The sequence below is a fragment of the Schistocerca americana genome, unplaced genomic scaffold (genome assembly GCF_021461395.2).
Source record: "Schistocerca americana isolate TAMUIC-IGC-003095 unplaced genomic scaffold, iqSchAmer2.1 HiC_scaffold_1348, whole genome shotgun sequence".
NCBI classification, from domain to species: domain Eukaryota; kingdom Metazoa; phylum Arthropoda; class Insecta; order Orthoptera; family Acrididae; genus Schistocerca; species Schistocerca americana.
In genome coordinates, this window is record NW_025725425.1 from 18,387 (window position 1) to 25,000 (window position 6,614).

Consider the following 6,614-nt stretch of genomic DNA (forward strand, 5'->3'; position numbering starts at 1 on the left):
ATGTTGCGCCGTAACCTAACCTATGTTGCGCCTTAACCTAACCTATGTTGCGCCGTAACCTAACCTATGTTGCGCCGTAACCTAACCTATGTTGCGCCTTAACCTAACCTATGTTGCGCCTTAACCTAACCTATGTTGCGCCTTAACCTAACCTATGTTGCGCCTTAACCTAACCTATGTTGCGCCTTAACCTAACCTATGTTGCGCCGTAACCTAACCTATGTTGCGCCTTAACCTAACCTATGTTGCGCCTTAACCTAACCTATGTTGCGCCGTAACCTAACCTATGTTGCGCCTTAACCTAACCTATGTTGCGCCTTAACCTAACCTATGTTGCGCCTTAACCTAACCTATGTTGCGCCTTAACCTAACCTATGTTGCGCCTTAACCTAACCTATGTTGCGCCTTAACCTAACCTATGTTGCGCCTTAACCCAACACACGTTGGGCCTTAACCCAACACACGTTGGGCCTTAACCCAACACACGTTGGGCCTTAACCCAACACACGTTGGGCCTTAACCCAACACACGTTGGGCCTTAACCCAACACACGTTGGGCCTTAACCCAACACACGTTGGGCCTTAACCCAACACACGTTGGGCCTTAACCCAACACACGTTGGGCCTTAACCCAACACACGTTGGGCCTTAACCCAACACACGTTGGGCCTTAACCCAACACACGTTGGGCCTTAACCCAACACACGTTGGGCCTTAACCCAACACACGTTGGGCCTTAACCCAACACACGTTGGGCCTTAACCCAACACACGTTGGGCCTTAACCCAACACACGTTGGGCCTTAACCCAACACACGTTGGGCCTTAACCCAACACACGTTGGGCCTTAACCCAACACACGTTGGGCCTTAACCCAACACACGTTGGGCCTTAACCCAACACACGTTGGGCCTTAACCCAACACACGTTGGGCCTTAACCCAACACACGTTGGGCCTTAACCCAACACACGTTGGGCCTTAACCCAACACACGTTGGGCCTTAACCCAACACACGTTGGGCCTTAACCCAACACACGTTGGGCCTTAACCCAACACACGTTGGGCCTTAACCCAACACACGTTGGGCCTTAACCCAACACACGTTGGGCCTTAACCTGCTCTGTAATTGTCATACGACGCGTTAAATTAGTGTAGTGTTGCCTAACTGCAACCCCCGCAATATAGTTTGCTACTCGCACTGCCCGGTCCCCAGAGTATCGCTTCATGTTAAACACCTTGCAGCTATACACTGTAATGCGGATGGCGGCAGGACGTACATGCTCAATGCCCTTCGCAGTTGTTCATTGGCATTCGCATGGCGAAGCACAGCCTACGTTGTGGTACGGCTTGTGGCAACTGTCCGCTGATGTTGTACGTCCAAATCACACACTGTACCGCACATTGGTCCTCATGTACTGAATGATACATCGTGGTACATGTGTGACCGTACCACGACTGCGCCAACAACGGCGAACCATACGGTCCAAATATTGTGCACTCAGCTACGTGTCGTCTCCCTATAAGAGCTGGATTGCAGTATGGTATGCCGTGGATGGCGATCAGCATGAGCCGTCTGTTGATGTAGTGGCGCGTGTTGTCAGACGTAGTCGTCTCTTCTCACACACCGTGATAGCATGGTGCACTGCGTTCCACATCTGCGACATGCGACAGAGGCCGGTTGACAGTCGTTCGCGCAATGGACATCGCATACGTACGGGGGCCACCTTCCACGTGTTCGCGAAGCGTGCACATGTTGTTGCGTGTATGTGGGCAGACATAGTGTGTCGTGACACCTGACACAGGCATGCAACAATCGTTGAATTTGCAAATGGCGATGGACGTCTACGTTTGCTGGTGACGTTACGCAAATGAAGAACTGGTAAACCGTTGTGGTGCGGTTGTTCTCGCTAGAGGTGAATCAGTGATGGCGACGATCGGTTGAGCTACCAACCGGTTGTTTCAGCGATACCCACCATGCCCACGAACGTGAATGGCATGTGGGTGTGAAGCGATACGCGGCGGTGGCTGGGTGGGACCGTCCCCGGCCGGTGAGGGGGGGCCTTCCGGCGTGCTGGCCGCGCGGTGCGTGGGCGCACGCGCTACAGCCGGCTGGTGGGGGCGGCCAGTGGCAGGCGCGCCGGCCGACGGAGGCGGCAGGCGGCGCAGCTGCGCGCCGGCGCACCCTGCACGCGGCGCCGTGCGGCCAAAGTAGGTCCTCGCGGGCCCGGTGCGAAGCGCGGTGGACATCTGCAGTGTGCTGGTCCGATTGAGGACTGTGTGCGCTGAGGATGCGCCGCCGCCCGGCGCTCGGCGCCGCGACGCCGTCTGCTGCTCGGTCGCCTCTGCGGTTCTCGCAGGTGGATTGTATCGCAGCTGTGCGGACGTGTTGGCGCGTGCGCTGTGCTGGGAGAGTTCGCTTCGGCACCCAAGTGGGGCTTTTGTCCTTCTGTGGCGCTGGCGTTGGAGCTGCCGGCCACCGTAGGTGGCGCGTGTTGTCTCCCGCCGGCAATGCCACGACAGCACGCTCCCGGGCCTCTGTCGGCAGCGGCAAGCTCAGTTGGGAGCACGGGTGGTCGCACCTAAAGCGTCTACTCGCCAAACTCCGGGCGATTGCGCCTCTCTCGAACCCGACCAAGTACTTAGGACGGCGCTGCGCGCCGCCGGGACCTGAGAGGGTTTCGAGGTGTATTGTGCAGGGGAGCTCAGCCTCCTCCTGTTTGCAGAATAATTGAGCGGACGCTTGCGTGTTCGCGCGGGCCCCCGGGACACACTCCCGGGCGGCCGGCTGCTCAGCTCTAGTTGACGCAGCTCCCTGGTTGATCCTGCCAGTAGTCATATGCTTGTCTCAAAGATTAAGCCATGCATGTCTCAGTACAAGCCGCATTAAGGTGAAACCGCGAATGGCTCATTAAATCAGTTATGGTTCCTTAGATCGTACCCACGTTACTTGGATAACTGTGGTAATTCTAGAGCTAATACATGCAAACAGAGTCCCGACCAGAGATGGAAGGGACGCTTTTATTAGATCAAAACCAATCGGTCGGCTCGTCCGGTCCGTTTGCCTTGGTGACTCTGAATAACTTTGGGCTGATCGCACGGTCCTCGTACCGGCGACGCATCTTTCAAATGTCTGCCTTATCAACTGTCGATGGTAGGTTCTGCGCCTACCATGGTTGTAACGGGTAACGGGGAATCAGGGTTCGATTCCGGAGAGGGAGCCTGAGAAACGGCTACCACATCCAAGGAAGGCAGCAGGCGCGCAAATTACCCACTCCCGGCACGGGGAGGTAGTGACGAAAAATAACGATACGGGACTCATCCGAGGCCCCGTAATCGGAATGAGTACACTTTAAATCCTTTAACGAGTATCTATTGGAGGGCAAGTCTGGTGCCAGCAGCCGCGGTAATTCCAGCTCCAATAGCGTATATTAAAGTTGTTGCGGTTAAAAAGCTCGTAGTTGGATTTGTGTCCCACGCTGTTGGTTCACCGCCCGTCGGTGTTTAACTGGCATGTATCGTGGGACGTCCTGCCGGTGGGGCGAGCTGAAGGCGTGCGACGCGCCTCGTGCGTGCTCGTGCGTCCCGAGGCGGACCCCGTTGCAATCCTACCAGGGTGCTCTTGAGTGAGTGTCTCGGTGGGCCGGCACGTTTACTTTGAACAAATTAGAGTGCTTAAAGCAGGCAAGCCCGCCTGAATACTGTGTGCATGGAATAATGGAATAGGACCTCGGTTCTATTTTGTTGGTTTTCGGAACCCGAGGTAATGATTAATAGGGACAGGCGGGGGCATTCGTATTGCGACGTTAGAGGTGAAATTCTTGGATCGTCGCAAGACGAACAGAAGCGAAAGCATTTGCCAAGTATGTTTTCATTAATCAAGAACGAAAGTTAGAGGTTCGAAGGCGATCAGATACCGCCCTAGTTCTAACCATAAACGATGCCAGCCAGCGATCCGCCGCAGTTCCTCCGATGACTCGGCGGGCAGCCTCCGGGAAACCAAAGCTTTTGGGTTCCGGGGGAAGTATGGTTGCAAAGCTGAAACTTAAAGGAATTGACGGAAGGGCACCACCAGGAGTGGAGCCTGCGGCTTAATTTGACTCAACACGGGAAACCTCACCAGGCCCGGACACCGGAAGGATTGACAGATTGATAGCTCTTTCTTGATTCGGTGGGTGGTGGTGCATGGCCGTTCTTAGTTGGTGGAGCGATTTGTCTGGTTAATTCCGATAACGAACGAGACTCTAGCCTGCTAACTAGTCGCGTGACATCCTTCGTGCTGTCAGCGATTACTTTTCTTCTTAGAGGGACAGGCGGCTTCTAGCCGCACGAGATTGAGCAATAACAGGTCTGTGATGCCCTTAGATGTTCTGGGCCGCACGCGCGCTACACTGAAGGAATCAGCGTGTCTTCCTAGGCCGAAAGGTCGGGGTAACCCGCTGAACCTCCTTCGTGCTAGGGATTGGGGCTTGCAATTGTTCCCCATGAACGAGGAATTCCCAGTAAGCGCGAGTCATAAGCTCGCGTTGATTACGTCCCTGCCCTTTGTACACACCGCCCGTCGCTACTACCGATTGAATGATTTAGTGAGGTCTTCGGACTGGTACGCGGCATTGACTCTGTCGTTGCCGATGCTACCGGAAAGATGACCAAACTTGATCATTTAGAGGAAGTAAAAGTCGTAACAAGGTTTCCGTAGGTGAACCTGCGGAAGGATCATTACCGACTAGACTGCATGTCTTTCGATGTGCGTGTCGTGTCGCGCAACACGCTACCTGTACGGCTCGCAGTAGCCGTGCGCCGCGTGCGGAACCACGCGTGCTTCTCAAAACTAACGCCAATGTTGTGTGGTACGAGCGCTGAAGCGCTGGAGCGGCTGGCCTGCGGCACCTGGCGCCTGGCGCCGGTTTTGAATGACTTTCGCCCGACTGCCTGTCCGCTCCGGTGTGGAGCCGTACGACGCCCATCGGCCGTGAGGCCGTTGGACACAGAACGCTTGAACAGGGGCCGCCACACGCCTACGTCCCGCCTATGCAACTGTCTTGAAAGAGACAGTGTAAACTAAGAAAAGATCACCCAGGACGGTGGATCACTCGGCTCGTGGGTCGATGAAGAACGCAGCAAATTGCGCGTCGACATGTGAACTGCAGGACACATGAACATCGACGTTTCGAACGCACATTGCGGTCCATGGATTCCGTTCCCGGGCCACGTCTGGCTGAGGGTCGGCTACGTATACTGAAGCGCGCGGCGTTTGCCCCGCTTCGCAGACCTGGGAGCGTCGCGGCCGCCTGTGGGGCCGGCCGCGCCTCCTTAAACGTGCGATGCGCGCCCGTCGCCTGGCGGTTCGCATACCGGTACTTACTCGGTAGCGTGCACAGCCGGCTGGCGGTGTGGCGTGCGACACCTCGTACAACGACCTCAGAGCAGGCGAGACTACCCGCTGAATTTAAGCATATTACTAAGCGGAGGAAAAGAAACTAACAAGGATTCCCCCAGTAGCGGCGAGCGAACAGGGAAGAGTCCAGCACCGAACCCCGCAGGCTGCCGCCTGTCGTGGCATGTGGTGTTTGGGAGGGTCCACTACCCCGACGCCTCGCGCCGAGCCCAAGTCCAACTTGAATGAGGCCACGGCCCGTAGAGGGTGCCAGGCCCGTAGCGGCCGGTGCGAGCGTCGGCGGGACCTCTCCTTCGAGTCGGGTTGCTTGAGAGTGCAGCTCCAAGTGGGTGGTAAACTCCATCTGAGACTAAATATGACCACGAGACCGATAGCGAACAAGTACCGTGAGGGAAAGTTGAAAAGAACTTTGAAGAGAGAGTTCAAAAGTACGTGAAACCGTTCTGGGGTAAACGTGAGAAGTCCGAAAGGTCGAACGGGTGAGATTCACGCCCATCCGGCCACTGGCCTCCGCCCTCGGCAGATGGGGCCGGCCGCCCGCGCGGAGCAATCCGCGGCGGGGTCGTGTCCGGTTGCCTTTCCACTCGCCGCGGGGTGGGGCCGTTCCGGTGTGCGGTGGGCCGCACTTCTCCCCTAGTAGGACGTCGCGACCCGCTGGGTGCCGGCCTACGGCCCGGGTGCGCAGCCTGTCCTTCCGCGGGCCTCGGTTCGCGTCTGTTGGGCAGAGCCCCGGTGTCCTGGCTGGCTGCCCGGCGGTATATCTGGAGGAGTCGATTCGCCCCTTTGGGCGCTCGGGCTCCCGGCAAGCGCGCGCGGTTCTTCCCGGATGACGGACCTACCTGGCCCGGCCCCGGACCCGCGCCGCTGTTGGCTCGGGATGCTCTCGGGCGGAATAATCGCTCCCGTCAGCGGCGCTTCAGCTTTGGACAATTTCACGACCCGTCTTGAAACACGGACCAAGGAGTCTAACATGTGCGCGAGTCATTGGGCTGTACGAAACCTAAAGGCGTAATGAAAGTGAAGGTCTCGCCTTGCGCGGGCCGAGGGAGGATGGGGCTTCCCCGCCCTTCACGGGGCGGCGGCCTCCGCACTCCCGGGGCGTCTCGTCCTCATTGCGAGGTGAGGCGCACCTAGAGCGTACACGTTGGGACCCGAAAGATGGTGAACTATGCCTGGCCAGGACGAAGTCAGGGGAAACCCTGATGGAGGTCCGTAGCGA

The 6,614-nt window shown here is 57.2% G+C and overlaps 3 non-coding genes across 3 annotated transcripts in view; all 3 read left to right on the forward strand.

The window, feature by feature from the left end:
- The first annotated feature begins 2,809 nt into the window (after positions 1 to 2,809).
- On the forward strand, positions 2,810 to 4,719 carry LOC124565916. The gene has a single exon (XR_006970688.1). It is a non-coding gene; the product is annotated as a small subunit ribosomal RNA (ribosomal RNA).
- A 351-nt stretch (positions 4,720 to 5,070) lies between these two features.
- LOC124565914 lies at positions 5,071 to 5,225 on the forward strand. Its single transcript, XR_006970686.1, has one exon. It is a non-coding gene; the product is annotated as a 5.8S ribosomal RNA (ribosomal RNA).
- A 188-nt stretch (positions 5,226 to 5,413) lies between these two features.
- Positions 5,414 to 6,614, forward strand: part of LOC124565911 — a 4,224-nt gene continuing 3,023 nt past the window's right edge. Inside the window, exon 1 of the ribosomal RNA XR_006970685.1 lies at positions 5,414 to 6,614. This exon is cut by the window's right edge and continues 3,023 nt beyond it. This is a non-coding gene — a ribosomal RNA (large subunit ribosomal RNA).